This window comes from Balaenoptera acutorostrata, chromosome 11, assembly GCF_949987535.1.
Source record: "Balaenoptera acutorostrata chromosome 11, mBalAcu1.1, whole genome shotgun sequence".
NCBI lineage: Eukaryota > Metazoa > Chordata > Mammalia > Artiodactyla > Balaenopteridae > Balaenoptera > Balaenoptera acutorostrata.
This window is the reverse complement of record NC_080074.1, coordinates 101907795-101923459: the sequence shown is the minus strand read 5'-3', so window position 1 is coordinate 101923459 and position 15665 is coordinate 101907795. Positions and strand designations below refer to the sequence as shown.

At 50.9% G+C, this 15665-nt stretch overlaps 1 protein-coding gene across 3 annotated transcripts in view; it reads left to right on the top strand.

Annotated features, from left to right (window-relative positions):
- The window catches only part of NTF3 (neurotrophin 3), a 67342-nt gene that overhangs the window by 50119 nt on the left and 1558 nt on the right, over positions 1 to 15665 (top strand). The window lies entirely within an intron of this gene.

Here is a 15665-nt window from a genome sequence, read left to right as displayed (position 1 = left end):
TTGCTTCATAAATTCTGTCAGTGTGGCACTAGCCAACTGCATTATTAACATCACCAAGGGGAATTAGAATATAAAATGTTATAGGATCAAAAGTTCCACATTCTGAATCAATGCCAGTATATTTCCAGACCCTTCAGTTTGACTACAGTCTGCAGCCATCCCCTCCTCTCCACCATGTGACTCACCCACTTCAGGGTGGAGGTCATTGACTGTTCCCACACATCGCTATGGCCCCATCAACGTCCCCATGGTGGAGCGTTTTGCCTTTACATAGAATCACAGAGCCTCAGGTCTGGAAAGAACTGTTTTGCAATCCTCTCTATTAAATCCAGTGAATCTGGCCATTTCGACGGCATGCCTGGAAACTCACTAGAGCCTTCTTTCTAGTAAACCAAAATAGATCTCCCTGAAGTAGATGGTTCAAACTCTGCAAATTGGTCCAGAGGCAGAAGAGCTGGTCTGTTGGCTAGAAATGACTGCCTGTCCTAAGGTCTCCAACCCTTTTCCACTTCAGCTCATCAGGTCCTCGGTGGCCCTCCTACTGTGTGCCCAGCAAAGTGTCAGGACATATTCCTGCACATTCTTGGGTTCCAACTTACCCTCTATGTTAATGCATTCATTAGCACCAAATTGCAGGGTTCCTTGCCAAAGCCCATCAAGCATAATTGGAGCTTCTGAAGTGAGATCCCCCAATTATACTAGTTCAGTTGTCTCATTAGTCTCATGCCCATCATCAAACACATTTTCCTTCACGATTGTTGTCATTTTCTTAAAACAGGTATTGTTGAGAAAGATTGTTTTTAACACAGGGTTTTGCTTAACCAGTTGTTTGATCTCCAGAATACAATAAATCTTCAGACGGAATAGAGCCAGGAATGGGGGAGGGGGGGACTGGGGAGGCTTGGAAAGAAGTAGGTGCAGAACTTGAGCCAAGGACCAGCCCCACCCATCTCCCTGCATAGGAAGAGGCTCCTGCAGCCAGAGGTGGCCCACCTTTGGAAATGATCCACTTTGTATGAATTGGTGCATCAAAGAGGCAGTGGGCTTAGAGAAAAGTGCAATCTGCATTTTGTAGCTGTAGGGACTCTCCCAAAATTCCCAGAGAGCTGTGGGATCTCTACTTCCTGGGCGGTCCCAGGCATATGGTCTGTCCTCTGGATTCTTCAGGGCTTTGAGAATAGAGAGGTTATCTTTTAGGAAGAGTGCTGGATCAGGAGTCAGGAAGCACGGTTCTGGTTCTGGCTGTGACAGCTTTGAGCCCATCACTCACCTACGCTATGCCCTAAATTTCTCAGCTTTAAAATTAGCAATACCCTCTCTTTATAATTTTCCTAACTTCATCTCCACCCAAAAAGCTAAAGACAGTAGGATGTAAGTATTAAGTTGCAGTCCTTGGCCTATAGTAGGTGCTTAGTGTAGCATCCTTCCTTCCTTTAGGAGATCAGGGGGTTCTGCCATGTCCCCAGATGTTTTCTGCCCGCGACCTGTGTCTGTGAAAGCCTCGAGCCTCTTGATGGACGCTTTGCCCACTTCTCCTGGCTGTGTTTGTTAGATTAAAGGGTTGCCTCACTGCCTGTCTCAAGGTAGCCTCTGCTTGCTCTCCTGGGCACCCGTGGGGGCCTGGAGCCTTTAAGTACAATTGTGCTTTTGAGGAAGACGAGCTCCACACAGTTCTCAGGCTCACTGGTGCTTATTTGAGGTCATCTTCAGCCTTTCCAACTCAACCCCTCCAGAGGGGTGAAAACCCACCTTCTTCTGTCTTTTGGGAAGTCCACCAGAACTAGTGTGAAGCCATGCATTGCATTTTTCAAGAGTCAAACTCAATCACCAAAAGATGCATCAGAGAGGGCGGGGGGTGTGGGGTAGAGGTCAGGGGAGGAGGTATGGAAGGTGTGCTCGCATCCCCCGCAAAAAAGAATTGGAAGTGGTGTTGGAAAAATCCTCAGCCTTTATTTACCACGGTGGGTAGCCACAGGAGGAGGGGGAGCTGGGTGGGAAAGGAAAACAATAGAGGGCTGTGTGCTTTGCTGCAGAAGCACGCTCTCAGCAAGTAACGTGGCAAGCTGGGTCAGCGCTGCTCAGTTGGCCCCGGAGCTTAAAGGAGGGTCTGGTGCAGCTGTCGGTGGTGGTGGGCAGGCTGGGGCCAAGGCAAGCATGCCCCAGGCACTCGGAGGCAAAGCTGCAGGAATCCCCAGGTTCAGCGGGCTCCAGCCTGATGGAAACCCTCGCTGCCTCTTGTTCTAGGGAGAGGCTTGTGGGGAGACCACAGAGGAGGTGACCAGGAAAGGGAGTGCTCACTTCTCATGCAGAGAGTGACCGACATATGGAACATGTTATCGGGAAGGGTTACAGGCTGGAGGAACTCCTAGACTTTTCCAGGGGTGGGATGGGGGAGGGGGCAGCCTTCAGAAACCCAAGGAGGTTTCTAAACAAAAGGAATTTGAGAAGGGTTGGAGGAATAATGAGAAATGCAAACTTGACCCAGAGTTTCTCTTTCTATCTCCCGGGCTTCTCCCCAGCCTGTCCTTACATGTTTCCAATTCCTGGGGACCCGAGAGGGCCACTGGGGCCATGTGCCTTCCTCCTTACATGGGCAGAGCTGGCGGGGGGTGGGAGCGGAGTCAGCAGGACCCCAGAGCCGTCTCCCGCCCACCCACCCCCGTGTCCCTGGGGACCAGAGAGAGAGAGAGCAGGGAGCCCAGAGCCTTGTCTCTGCCCCTCTGTGGGTAGGCAGACTGCAGACACTGCGAAGATCTCAGGATGATTTACCTGGATTCCCTCACTTTGTAGAAGAGCAAACTGATGCCTGGGAGGTGGAAACAAGGCTTGTCCGAGGTCCCCTGGGGACTGACTGGGAGAGCTGCAAGGCGCACCCCAGCCTTGTGTTCCTCCAACCCTAGGGACGTCTCCCCTCCTCAGCACCCCTCTCCCCACCCACTGCACACACGCACACACAGATACACACAGATACACGCTCAGACACACACACTAAGACGCAGACACACAGACACACAGATACACACAGATACACGCTCAGACACACACACTAAGACACAGACACACAGATACACACAGATACACGCACAGACACACACACTAAGACGCAGACACACAGACACACACGCACACACTCAGACATACACACTCACATACAGACACACACACACAGATAAACGTGGACACACACACAGATGCACACTCAGACCCAGACATACAGACCCAGACATACACACAGACACACACAGTCACACACAGATATACATACACACATCGACACAGATATATATTCATTCACACACAGACATACACATTCACACACAGGCACACTCACAGATATTCACACACACACCATACACACAAATAAACACGTTATACACTCACACACACACACTCAGACACAGACGTACATGCACACATACACACATACTCACACAGACACACACACAGGCACACTCACAGATATCCTCACACACACACGCTCTACTGGCCTGTTTCCCGGCAGCTCGCGTACAGGTTGGAATTCCTCCTCTTTCTGCTCTGCTCTGATGGCAGAGAGCTGTCGGCACTGCCCCGGCCACTCTGGGACAAGGTCCCAGTGGCCGCAGGAGCGTGGCCTATTCTGTGTCACCGCCAGGAAGCACTTGTTGACCCTGAGTGCTCACACCTTCGTGCTTGTGTTCGTGTCCCTGGCTGCTAGGAAGAAAGTGTCAGCTGGGGTGGGGTTAGCCAGCTCTGGGTGCCGGCGGGGTGGAGTGGTTCCTAACACGGATGGATCTAGATGCAGACACCCTCTGGGCGGCAGTCGTGGTGGTTTTGGGGGACAGTCTCTCCTCCCCCGTTTTTCCCTAGCCGGGGCAAAAACCACCATGCAGGGGCCTTGGACTCAGCTGAAACCCTGTTCAGGAAAGCCTTGTCTGCCTTCCTCCCTCCATCCTCTCTTTCTCTCTGTGTCTCCCTCCCTCCCTCCTTCTCCCCAGCCCTCCACAATCACTTGCCCTGAGGTCCCCAGGAGCAGAGATGGCCCCCTGGTTCGGTGTTGCCCCTCTGCAGTCAGACCCTTGGCTGCAGGGCCTCAGGTGCCTGACGGCTCGCCTCTTCCGTGGGGATGGTCCTGTTCTTCGTAGCTCCAGTAATGATCCCCGAGGTCCATTTTAGCCCATCCTCCAGGAATGTACGCAGACTCTTCTGAGCAAGCTTAGTGAAATGGCATCACTGGCACTAAAAGGTGACACCTCTCATCCTCTGTACTTTTTCCAGCTCTGGGTGTTTGTCCGTCTTTCACTGTGTAACAAACTCTTCCAAACTTGGTGGCATAAAAAAAAACAACACTGTTTTCTCATTTCTCATGATGTTGTGGCTCAGGGAACTGAGTCGAGCTGGGTTGGGAGATTCTTCTGTGTCAGGTGGCCTTGACAGAGGTCCTTGGTGGTTTTCAGTTGACTGATGGGCTGGCACGAGTCACCCAGGCCAGTTCACCCGCAAGACGAGCACCTTGGCAGCAGTGACTGGAAAACCACGGTGAGGGGGGTCTCCAACCTGGTGGCCTTGAAGGTCAGTGCCTCCCGTGGCAGCTCGGGGCCCCAAGAACAGGCAGAAGCCACACGGCCGCTCACAGCCTAGCCTTGGAAGTCACATAATGTTACTTCCTCTATACTGTATTGATCAAAATGGGCACAGGCCACCCACCTACAAGAGAAGGGCACATGGACCCACCACTAGGTGGGAGGAGTGTCAGAAATCAACATGTTTTAAACTAGCAACCTGCTTGTGCACAGTATTTGATCCCAATGTATCTTCTGGCTACAAGAGCAATGAACTTATCCACTTTTGCCATCTGATATAAAAGAGAGCCTCTATTGGTGCTTAAGCCTCCTCTCTCAGGCTTCCGTGGTGTCCCCCTGGGCCATGTTCTGTGATTGTCCTGCACCCCTCCCTCCTCCAGCTTCTCCTGAGACAGAGTGCAGCCACGCTCACAGTCATAACGCCAGTCGGCTGGAACGCAGAGAAGCTCTTCAGAAACAGCAAGGTTTCCAAAGACAAGGGAGAGCATTGGTCTTGAGTACGCTGAGGAACAGGGAAACCAAAGGGATGCAAAAGCCATCAGGTTGGAGGTGAAGTCATCCAGAGTGGTGGCAGGACCAGAGATGGAAGAGAAAAGGCATGCCATTCCAAAGCTCTTGAGGAGTGCAGATGTCACTAGACAATGGTGCTGATGCCACAAAAATGTTTGTAAAAGGAAGGAAAGGGTTCTGCCTCATGGGCTACCTCTTGAGCTGAGTCAGGCTGCGAGGGCTCCAGCCCTCTCACAGTGTAGCGTTCCACATGCTGTGCTGGTCCTGATTCCGCTGCACCTCCCAGAGAAGCCCTTCTGCAACCTTGTGGGCAGGTTTCCCTCTGGGTGTCCTTATATTTATGGTTCTGTGTTGGTTCCAGATGGGCAGCACAGCTCTGGGCCTCTGGAGAGCTGGCTTCTGGTTCTGGCTCTTCCATTCATTGATTGTTGCATTTGGGGCAGGCCACTTTCCTGCTGTAACCTTCCCATTATATGAGAATTCTAGTAGATTAGGATGCCAGTGCCTAGCTCTGTAGTTTCAAAAGGACACAAAAAAGTAGGAAGGACCAGAAAATGAGACCAGTATTGAGGATCATTTGTCTGGTGAAGAAATGGCTCAGGGTTAGCAGAGGGTCATAGAAGCACAGGATATTAAAGCTGGAAAGAAGCTGTGAAAAACTGTTTAATTCAAGAGTTCTTCACCGAGGATCTATGGGTCTCTGGGTTAGGCTTTGGGGAGCTGGTGAACTGCCTCGAATTTTTTTGCAAACTTTTCCGATATGTGCACATGCATTTTTTTAGGGGAAACTTTCTTTAGTTTTTATCACATTCTAAAAAGGGTCAGAAACGGCTGAGAACCACTTTAGTCCACCAGCATTATGTTATGTGATTCTTAACCAGGAGGGATAAGGCCTCCCCAGATGGTATTTGGAAAAGTGTGAGTGCCTTTTTTTGGTCGTCACCGTGACTGGGGACATGATTGACATTTAGTAGGTTGGGGGCAGAGCTTCATGTGTGGGAGACAAAACTGAATAATGAAGAACTAACTCTCCTGCCCAAAATACCAGCATCAGCCCTAAGGAGAAAGCCCGTTAGGAATTGAGACCCCAGGACGAGCAGTGATTCTCCTGTAGCCACAAAGCTGATCAGTGACAGAGATGCTTTTCATTCATAAATCAAAGTGGGAGACATGCCGAGAGTCCGCATTATTTTATTTCTCCTTGTCAATACGCTAAAAATCTATGAAAACCAAATAATCAGAAATCTGTCTCGCCTTCAAAATTCCAGCAAATTTCAGAAAGAATCCCTGGGTTCTTGGTCTTCTTTACCATCCAATAAGGACAGAGGAAAGGAATGTGTGACATTTGGGGAAACTAAAGCACAGATAAGTGGGCCCGTCAGCCCCGTGTTGCATAGATATGCTTCTCAGCCACTGTGAATTGGCGATGCCCAGCCTTGGACGGTGAAATGTTCCCTTTGCACTTCAGAGCACCTGTCTTGGAGATCTCTTTCTCAGAACAAGGAAAGAAGCATTAATGTATCAATGCGGGGCTTGGTGCCGCACTCCCTGCAAGCAAGTGGCAGGTGCCTTCAACTCTCTGGAAAGAGTTGGGAGGTGGTCTGCGGTACTGGCTAAAAGTACAACCTGGGGGTCACACAGGGGTCTGCATCCTGGCTCCACCTCTCAACTGATGCGTGATCTCGGACAAAATGACTTAATCCCTCTGAGCCTCAGTTTCCTGAGCTGACAAGTGGGCATGATAACCGTATCCATGAAGATTAATTGAGACGATCCATGTGAAGTCTGGAGAAGTCCTCAGCATATGGTGCGGCTCGGTAAATACTAGCTGTTAATACAAGCGGTTATGATGACAGTGTCTGTGATGAAGGACAGCTTTGGGTCCACAGTGTTGGTGCCAGAATTCAGAGGACAAACTCTGGGTTGGTCTCTAGTCTTGCCCAGCTGCCCAGAGCGAGAGTCGGTAGATGGTTTGGGATTGGATCATAGTGTTTATGAAGTGCCTTCCACACACCTGGGTTCGGGTGGAAGATGGATTTTCTTCCTGTGTGTCCATTCCAGCCTCCCTTTGCAAGGGGGAGCAAAGAGGCTCAGGAAATCTCCCGTGCAGACGCCTCTCCTGCCTTGCTTTCCTGGTCTGGCAGGGGATTCAGGTGAAGGACGGTGGCTGGGTGAGCCGTGGAAGGAGGCTTTGGCCCTCCGAGTCCCCAGACAGCGTGGTTTCCTGGAGAGGGCGTCCAGACCAAAGGCAGCCATGGACCATCTGCCAGTCCCTCATCCTCGTGGAAGGAGGCTGGCTGTGGGCTGGGGGAGGCGTGAGCGGGAGACACAGGCCCCATCGCCAAGCCTGCAGGAGAAAGGCTGCCATCTGACCGCACTCACTGCGGCCAGGTCCTCGTGAGGCCAAACCAGGGTGGTTTGGGGTGACCCCGGCCTCGCTGCCGCTGCCCTGGCGGGTGCAGTCACACATCCGGGCATTGCCAAGGCAGCTGTGGTCTTGGTTTGGAAGAGGCATCTGGAGAGTGAATGAGAGTCCTGATTTGGGATTTCCCTTCGCTCCCAGCTCTCAAGGTAAAGCCAGCTTCCTTATTCTGCCATTTTGAGACCCATCCTTGGCTGGGTAGACAAAGTAGATAATTGATCATCCTCATCATTATTTATCATAATTATTAAAGATTGACGGTCAGCAGCCTTCTGTTACAATTAGCTTACAGCTGGGTAGCACTTTACAGGTAATACATATGCTTGACACATCAACCCAACTCAAACACGAGGAGTACCTCTAGGACAAGAAGTTTCATTTGCTTGGGGAGGTTATTCTCTGACGCTAAGAGTTGAACACCAGCCGTACCCGCAACTGGCTGTGTAATGGAAGCAACCTTCCCTTGTGTGTTTCCACACTTGGAAAAATGGAGTTAACCCAGATGCAGAAAATGAAACCAAAATCAAGATGTCTCAGAATATTAAATGATACAGTAATTTGGAAATAACTCGACTGTAACCCATCCTCATTTTGGGAGGCTATAATGTGTGTGTGCATGCACACATGCACACACAAGCCCACCACAAACCCATGCATGTGCATCTTCAAGCACAGTGGTGAATGAGCATTAGTGCCCAGAACAAAGAAAACGGAATTTCCTAGATAAACACAGTTACGGCCGGTAGCTGGATTGACTCAGATTTTCTCTGCAGATTGTTCCTTGCCCAGCCTCTGGCCATGAAATGAGAGTTGGTAGGATGTAAAGGATAAAGTAAACCTGGGTTTCCTGGGGCTTGCGTCGGCATACCAAGCTCCTTTCAGATCTCTCTGCCAAGATGGGGCCAAGCCAGAGGGTTCCCTGGCCTGGGGAATAACTGTACTACCTTCTTCTCGGAGCTGTGGTGCACATTGTTTTGACATGTGCCGTATCTTCTGTCTCTCACTACCTTGGGGCCCGATGAGTGGATGCTTTGAACCATGTAAAATTCCTCTTCCAACAGCTGTGAAAAAGAAACTCCCAGCTTTTTACTGCCAGCTCAGGGTGTTTAGCTTGCTTTTGGGAGACCGGCTCCTTGTCCTTTCAGGGGTCTCTTGTCTTCATTTTCTGACCTCCAAGAGGAACCAGTTTCAGCAGTTCCTTTCTGAGGGAGGTGAGTCACCCTTCTGAGGTCTCTATTTCATTTCTTTTCACCCTAGAACACACCTTCCTTGTTGATAGGTTGTCTTGTTTCCACTGGGAAGCCAGCATCCCCTGAAAACCGAGGACCTTGTCCTATTTCAGATCTTGGGCCAAGCGTTGTCTGTGTCAGTCGGTTTCAGAACCCTGAGTTAAGTAAGTTTCACTAAGAGGAACTCTGCAGAATGAGGGGCTTTTAGAGAACAGGGAAGGAATCCATCTCCCTGCCTCTGCTGTCACCTGTACGGACTCTATGTGATGCAGACCTGCCCAGGGATCAGGGATCTCAAATGAGGTCTCACTAAATACAGCGGGGAGGTGATCCTTTTTGGTTGGGGGTGGGGGGATTTAGACCATGCTCACCAGCATCTTTGATGACAGTCGTTGACTAGTTCTCTGATCTCGGCTCGATTTCTTACCCTCTCTAAAGCTCAATGTATGTGTTCTTGTTCTCCCTAAGACAGGGAAGAGTGGCCACCCTCAGAAGTGCAATAAGACTGAGCGAGGTGGGTTTGAGGGATGCACGCAGGGCCGTCGGGGGAGGAGCGCCATGAACCCCCACACAGCCCAGTTCTTGCGACTTCATTTCTAATCCGTACCTTCCAGCCACCCCAAGTCGCTCCTTCCCTCCATCCTTTCACAAGCGTTTCCCTCCCTTGTTGGTTTTGGATCCACCTTGCCCCCAGTGAGTTAACCTACGTGTTTCCAGTCTAATCTCATCCTGCTTCTTCCAGGCCCCCCGCCCACACGGGGGCTGGGGAATAATTGGTTTGTCCTCATCGGTGTTTGTAGCGCCTTCCCTTCAAGCGTCATCCGTGCGTTTCAATTAACCTGCCACTTTTTCCTCTCTCCTGCTTCCGGATCATTATTAAAGAGATTAACCAAAGCCAGACGAGTCCCCAGCGGAGGCTCCACCCGGACGTGTCTCTCCCGGCTCCCAGCCTTGTCAGGGGTCAGACCATCTTCATGTGGCCCCGACTGACTCATTTTGAGACCTCAGGACCCGTGTTCAGAACAAAGCCAATTTGAATTAATTTTGCAATTAAGACAGGAGAACAAGCCTGGCCAGTCCTTTTATATGGCCTTAGTTTAATGTTTCCACCACATTCCTTTCCTTTTGGTCATTCTGCTTTAAATCTATCGCCTCCCCACCTCTCTCTCTTTCCACTCCCTGAACGAGATATTAGGGTTATCTGGCAGGATGTGGTCTTTGGACATCTTAGCATTCATCAGAGACCAGGTCATCGCTGCAGAAATTCTCCAGAGAATTAGGTCCTTATGGCTACAACTGGCCAGTGTCCTCAGTCACCCCCGCCAGAAAGTGCACTTGCCTCCGGCGGAGGTGGCTACCCCGGACATAATGAAATCTCTAGAATTTGCATATTCAACACTTGGCAAGTAAAAAAGTGCTTCCACCTTTGTTCTCACACCTCCTCCCCTAGGAAAGCTAGAACAGAGCCTTTATGCCTTCTGTGTTCTTCACCCCCTTTTCCAACGCTGGGGCCAAACCCAGGGTCTGAGGTGGTACATTCTGTGCTCTGTATGAAGCAACGCGTGGGACAGGCACCTGCAGGGGCCTGACCTTAGAGGGCATCAGGCCCAGGAAGGACGGGAGGAAACTGAATTGTGTTTCCTTTCATGGGGAGTCTGAGAGGAGGAAACAGGAGTGGTGGCCTCCAGCCCCCGGAAACTGCCAAGAACTGCCTAGAGGCTTCTCGGGGGGATGCGCGGCCTGCCGGGTGGAGCTGTCCCGGCTCCAGGCTTGGAAGCCGAGTTTCCTCTGGACTGTGTGAGAGCCGGGACAGACAGACAGCACAGAGCATCTGCTCCAGAGGCAGACGGCCATCCCGTCTGGGCTCTGCTGCTTGTTAACTAGTTATTAAACCTCCCCATGCCTTGGTTTCCCCATCTGAAATGGGAAATGTAACTACCTACCTCCGAGGGGTTGTTACCAAGATGAAAGATGCAATGTATGTCAGTTCCCGGCAAGAACATCTTTGTGCTTGGTGACCCCACTCTGCCCAGGCTACAAAATTCACTCGGTACACGTGCAACAAGCGAGGGCTGGGGGGTTCATGGCCAGACGGTGGCTCGCACGTGCCAGGGAGCTAGTCCTAGAGAGGTGACTTGGAACTCAGCGGTGATGGCCCCCATCCCCCGCGTGTGGCAGCACAGACCCTGGTTGCTGTGGCCTCAGACCCTGTACCACCGTCCTCACCGGCTTCTCTCCCATTTCAGCTGCTCCTTCCAGACCCCAAACCCTCTGTGTGTATTGTACGCTGAGCCAAAAAGGAGGAATCAGAAATTGCTCTCTTTTGAGTATTTTGAGGGATGGTGAAACCTTGTAGGAATGTTGCTCCAGGGACTGGGAAAACACCATATGTGGGAAAGCATTTCTAAGCGAGCAAAATAGCATCTGCAAGCTGGTCAGAATCTTGGAAAACTCTGAGCGGGGAAAACGGGCACTGGGGAGAGTGCAGGAAGGGGTCTAACGGAGGTCTTTAACAGGTCTTTTTCCAATTGTAGCCGAGAAGAGCCTGGGGACCCTGGCCTGCTTCAGAGCCAGGCCTGTATTTTCTTTGGGAGAAGAAGGCAGAGTTGATTGGCTTCCAAACCAGGCTTGGCAGAAACCCAGACAGAATCCCAGGCCAGGAAGCTGTGTAGGTCTTGCTCGTAGTAGGTGCTCATTCAGTAAATGGACCTGGAGACTCGACAACAGTGCAGCCCTGTGCTGGACGTCAGAGGCAGGGGGATGAGAAAGACGTGGCCTAGTCATCCAGGAGGAGCCATTCAGACAGTGATAACTCAGTAGGATCATTGTTTAAACGGGGGTCTCTATAAACTGCAGTCACCACTAGCGAAGGAGCATAGAAGTCTCTCTAAATTGAAACATTCACTGATGCGCTTTCCTGGTACTGCCTTTCCCCTTCCACTCCCCACTCCAGGGAATTAGTCCTCTGCTACCCGGTGTGTGTGCATGGAGGGCAGGCGTGCAGTGTCTTCTGCTGCCGCAGATAACTGAGGTTCATGTTCCTCTAACCTGTCCAGTGGATCACTACGTGCCAGGCACGGTGCTAAGTGCTTTCCTAATGATGTCACTTTTCACCCCTGACCATGACCTTGATTATGCACCGGCCATGCGATCTCTGTTACGCTTAATCACCAAGGGTCCCCTGTCCCTCTCTGTGTCATGTAGCAGTCAGACCTTACACAGCTCGCTTTACACTGCTCCGGGTCTCAGTGTCCCTAATGGTAAAAACGAGGTGGTTCTCTATGGCCCCTTCCAACTCCAACATCTGTGTCTGGGTGAATTTTATTAGCGACATTCTTGGGCTTGCTCTCTGCGAAAAACCTGAAAGCAGATTATCAAAGTGGAGTCCGCAGGAAGCCTGCTGGGTTCTAACGCAGCCTTGCAAATATCTAGAAACACTTACCAGCCTGCAGATGATTTACTCCCAGGTCTTATTCCAAAGTATCATGACGAGTTTTTGGACTTGATGGTAAGCAACCATTCAGATCCAGAAATGGGTAGGACCCATGCTAAGGGGCATTTGGGAATTTTTATATAATTCATTTTGTTCATTTGTCCCACCCCACTACCAGCAGTGCTGGCCTGATGTCTCTGTGCTGAATTTGTGTGCTTGGGACCCGAGGGGATACTGGGGTTTGCCTTGGGGCTCCCACAGGTAGATGGGATGGTAGGAACAGTCCAGGCTCTACAATTCTCTGTAGAGAATTGAAAACAATAATAAATCAACTACAAGTCAGTCTGCTTTGTACGATCTGAGCACTGTGCTTTGGTGATTCTTTGCAATATCAGTGATGAAGTCTTCCTCTCTGACGATCCTGACCTCTCCCCCAATCCCTCACCGCCCAGGGGAGCAAGGAAGGTGGTCTCAGGAGCCTTTCCCATTGTCCACAACCCCGGGCCCTCCCTGCCGGGTTGCACTAAAGTCACAGCTCCCGTCCATGGCCCTGCACACTGCACCCTGTGGGCTTTGCACATCCCTTTTGACCAACGATAACTTTCCGCCCTTACTTTCAAACAATTTCACCAAGACGAACTGTCTTAGTTCCTGCAGCCGGGGCATCACACAGAGTCTGGAGCTCAGAGAGGGGACCTCAAACTCAAGGTGTAACGCTCTGTGGTTACCATCTTGAAATTCGGAAGAATTGTATTTCTGACTGTGGGGTTTCTAAGTGAGGTCCCATGGGACCATGGAGCATGCACCTGGGGGCCCCGAGCATTGCCTCAAACGTGGTCACGCCTCCTGCCGCCATCCTGCCTGTGAGAAATGCTTGCCCTAGGCCCTGCAGACTAGGTAGCCAGTTCCGTGCGTGGAGGGCAGGCGTTCCGGCCACCCTCGGTCCATCTCTGACTCACTGCACCCACTTTGTATTCACTGTGGTGTGGACTCAGGGGAGAGGCAGACACAAACAGGGAGGAAGGGGCTCCTGGCCTTGGAGGAGAGAGTCTAGGGAGTAAACCACGTTATGCCATGAGGGCTGTGACACCTGCCACCATGCCACGGAGACGCAAAGGAGGCCGGGCTGCCGCTATCAGGGGAGCATCGTGGAAAAGTTAGCTTCTGAACCAGGCACTGAAGAATGAGCAAAATTTCAGCCAGAGAGGAGGCTGTGAAAGTGTGCAAGGTGAAGGGTCACATGGGCCGTAAAGCTTATTCAAGCAGCTCGTGAACAGTGAGTAGGGCTGAGGGGCGGGGCGTGGGAGCCCGATCATGACGTGATGAAAAGGAATGCTGGGCCCAGAGTGCGGAGTCCCCCTCTCTGCCCTTGTGTGCCTCTCCTCTGCTTTAAACTGCAGTCTGGGTTTTCCTCATCTATAAAATGAAGGAGTTGGATTAAATAACCTTCTCTTTCTTACATCTTTTGGTTCCATAATACAGGCCACCTCCCATATAGCAGGCCAATCCATCAACGTTCTTCCTACCAACTCACCCTTGCAATGACCTTACTAATCTAGGCGTGACTCTTACTGGACCTGGGACCTCCCTCCACTCACCACACTTGATTGATTTCCCTGTGAGCAGGTAGCCTGCTTATTCTTAGTTGATAGTGGCTGGGCTTTTGGGGGGTTTCATAAATTGTTTTTCGATAGCCTCTCCATCCCAAATTATTTTTATTGCAGCTGTATTCTATTTTGGAAGGGAGAAGGGGGTGTAATTCTAGTTGCATGTACACCACACTTTTTGTGTTCAAGCTTGATTTTGTTGGACCTGCAAGATTGAAGGGGATGTCACTCTTATGCAGAGTTAGGGGGGAGATCAGTTATCCTGTGGGAACAATTTTCCCAGGATAATACAATTCCTGGAGGCAATCTCTAGAGGTGGGCAGCACAGCTAGAATCCTTCTCTCAGCCTTGACCTTGAAGGAGTCAGTTGTCCAGAGAGTAGTTCCCATGCAAGTAAGACGGTCCCCTTATCAGAGAGACAGGCTGAGCGCCAGGAGGAGGAAGTTGGAAGAAAGTGACAGCAACGCTGTTGGCCTTTGGGGACAAGAGCGCAGTTCTTCCAGCGAGATGGGGAAAGAGTATGCCTCTGAGTCCCGGGAGCGAGTTAGCTCGGGCAGGCTTAGACAGGGGTACTTGGTAAGCAGGGCTGATTTTCTATGTCTTGTGCCACATTTGTTTATTTCCCTTCTATTCTCCCCCTGGGTTTCTCGAAATACCAAAGGTGAACCAAGGGAAGGATTTTATTTTCCATGCTTAGAGCTTTAAAGAGGAAACGAGAAAGGCCTGGGGACAGTAAGGTGGCTTCGATGGTGATTACAGAATAAGCACCTCGAGGCGAGTGGTGTGAAGCACGGGGCATGGGAGGGGTCATTAGTGCAGCCAGCCCTCCCCACCGGAAAAAATCTCCTTCCCGTGCCAACCCTCGGAAAATCAGGGCTGTGCTCTAGTGAGGGAGAGACCAGCAATGAAGGTATGTCAAGATCGGCCCTCTAATTCCACAAGGACTCAGCAGAAACCCCAAGTCGAGGTTCTACTATGGCAACAGAATGAGAGCGTTGATGGGTTCAGATGCCACTGAAACAAGGAGACAGCAGAATTAGAAACAGAACCATTAAAAGGAACATTTCATAGTGGAAACTTAAAAAGTCAAACATGAAAAATTAACAGGGAATCTTGCACTTCAGGGCAAGTGTAGCCCATTAATTTGAACTATGTCTCCATCTTCTACAGGTGGTGCTTTGGGGGGGGCTGCCATCTTGTGAAGAGGGTGTCTGGGGATCAGGTGGGCACCTTGGCAAGCATGTCCATCGGAGAGGTCGGCAGACACTCAGCACCTGACACTCAGGCCCTCTCACAGCATAGGTCGCAGCCCACATGGTCATTTACAAGGGCAGGAGAACAGCTCTGCCAGGCTGGCCAAGAACGAGCCATCTCTGATGCTACGGATATAGAAGTAACTGGCCCAACCCAACCTTGGGCTTGGCCCAACCTTGGGGTATCTGTTCCTTTGAGAGATCTCAGGGGCTGCAGTGAAGGGGGCAAGAGAACTATGATTCTTGAGACAATTGCAAAGCTACTGCCACTGATATTTTTTTAATTAAAAATGTACGTACGCATTTATAATTTTCAGGTTCCATTTCTTCATATTTTGCCAAGGTGGAGCGGGATGTGATCTTTTCAGGCTCAAGGCACCTTTAAAGAAGTGGCAGGAGACGTCCCTGGCGGTCCAGTGGTTAAGACTCCACGCTTCCAGTGCTTCCACTGCAGGCGGCACGGGTTCCATCTCTGGTTGGGGAACTAGGATTCCACAGGCTGCATGGCACGGCCAGGAAAAAAGTTTTTTAATAAATAAATAGAATAAAGTGGCAGGACGTCATCCACACACAGCAGAAGGCTGCAGATGGTAGACGTCAGGTGCAAAGGTGACAGGTGCCGTCTGTCCAGGAAGGAGATGGAGGTTGA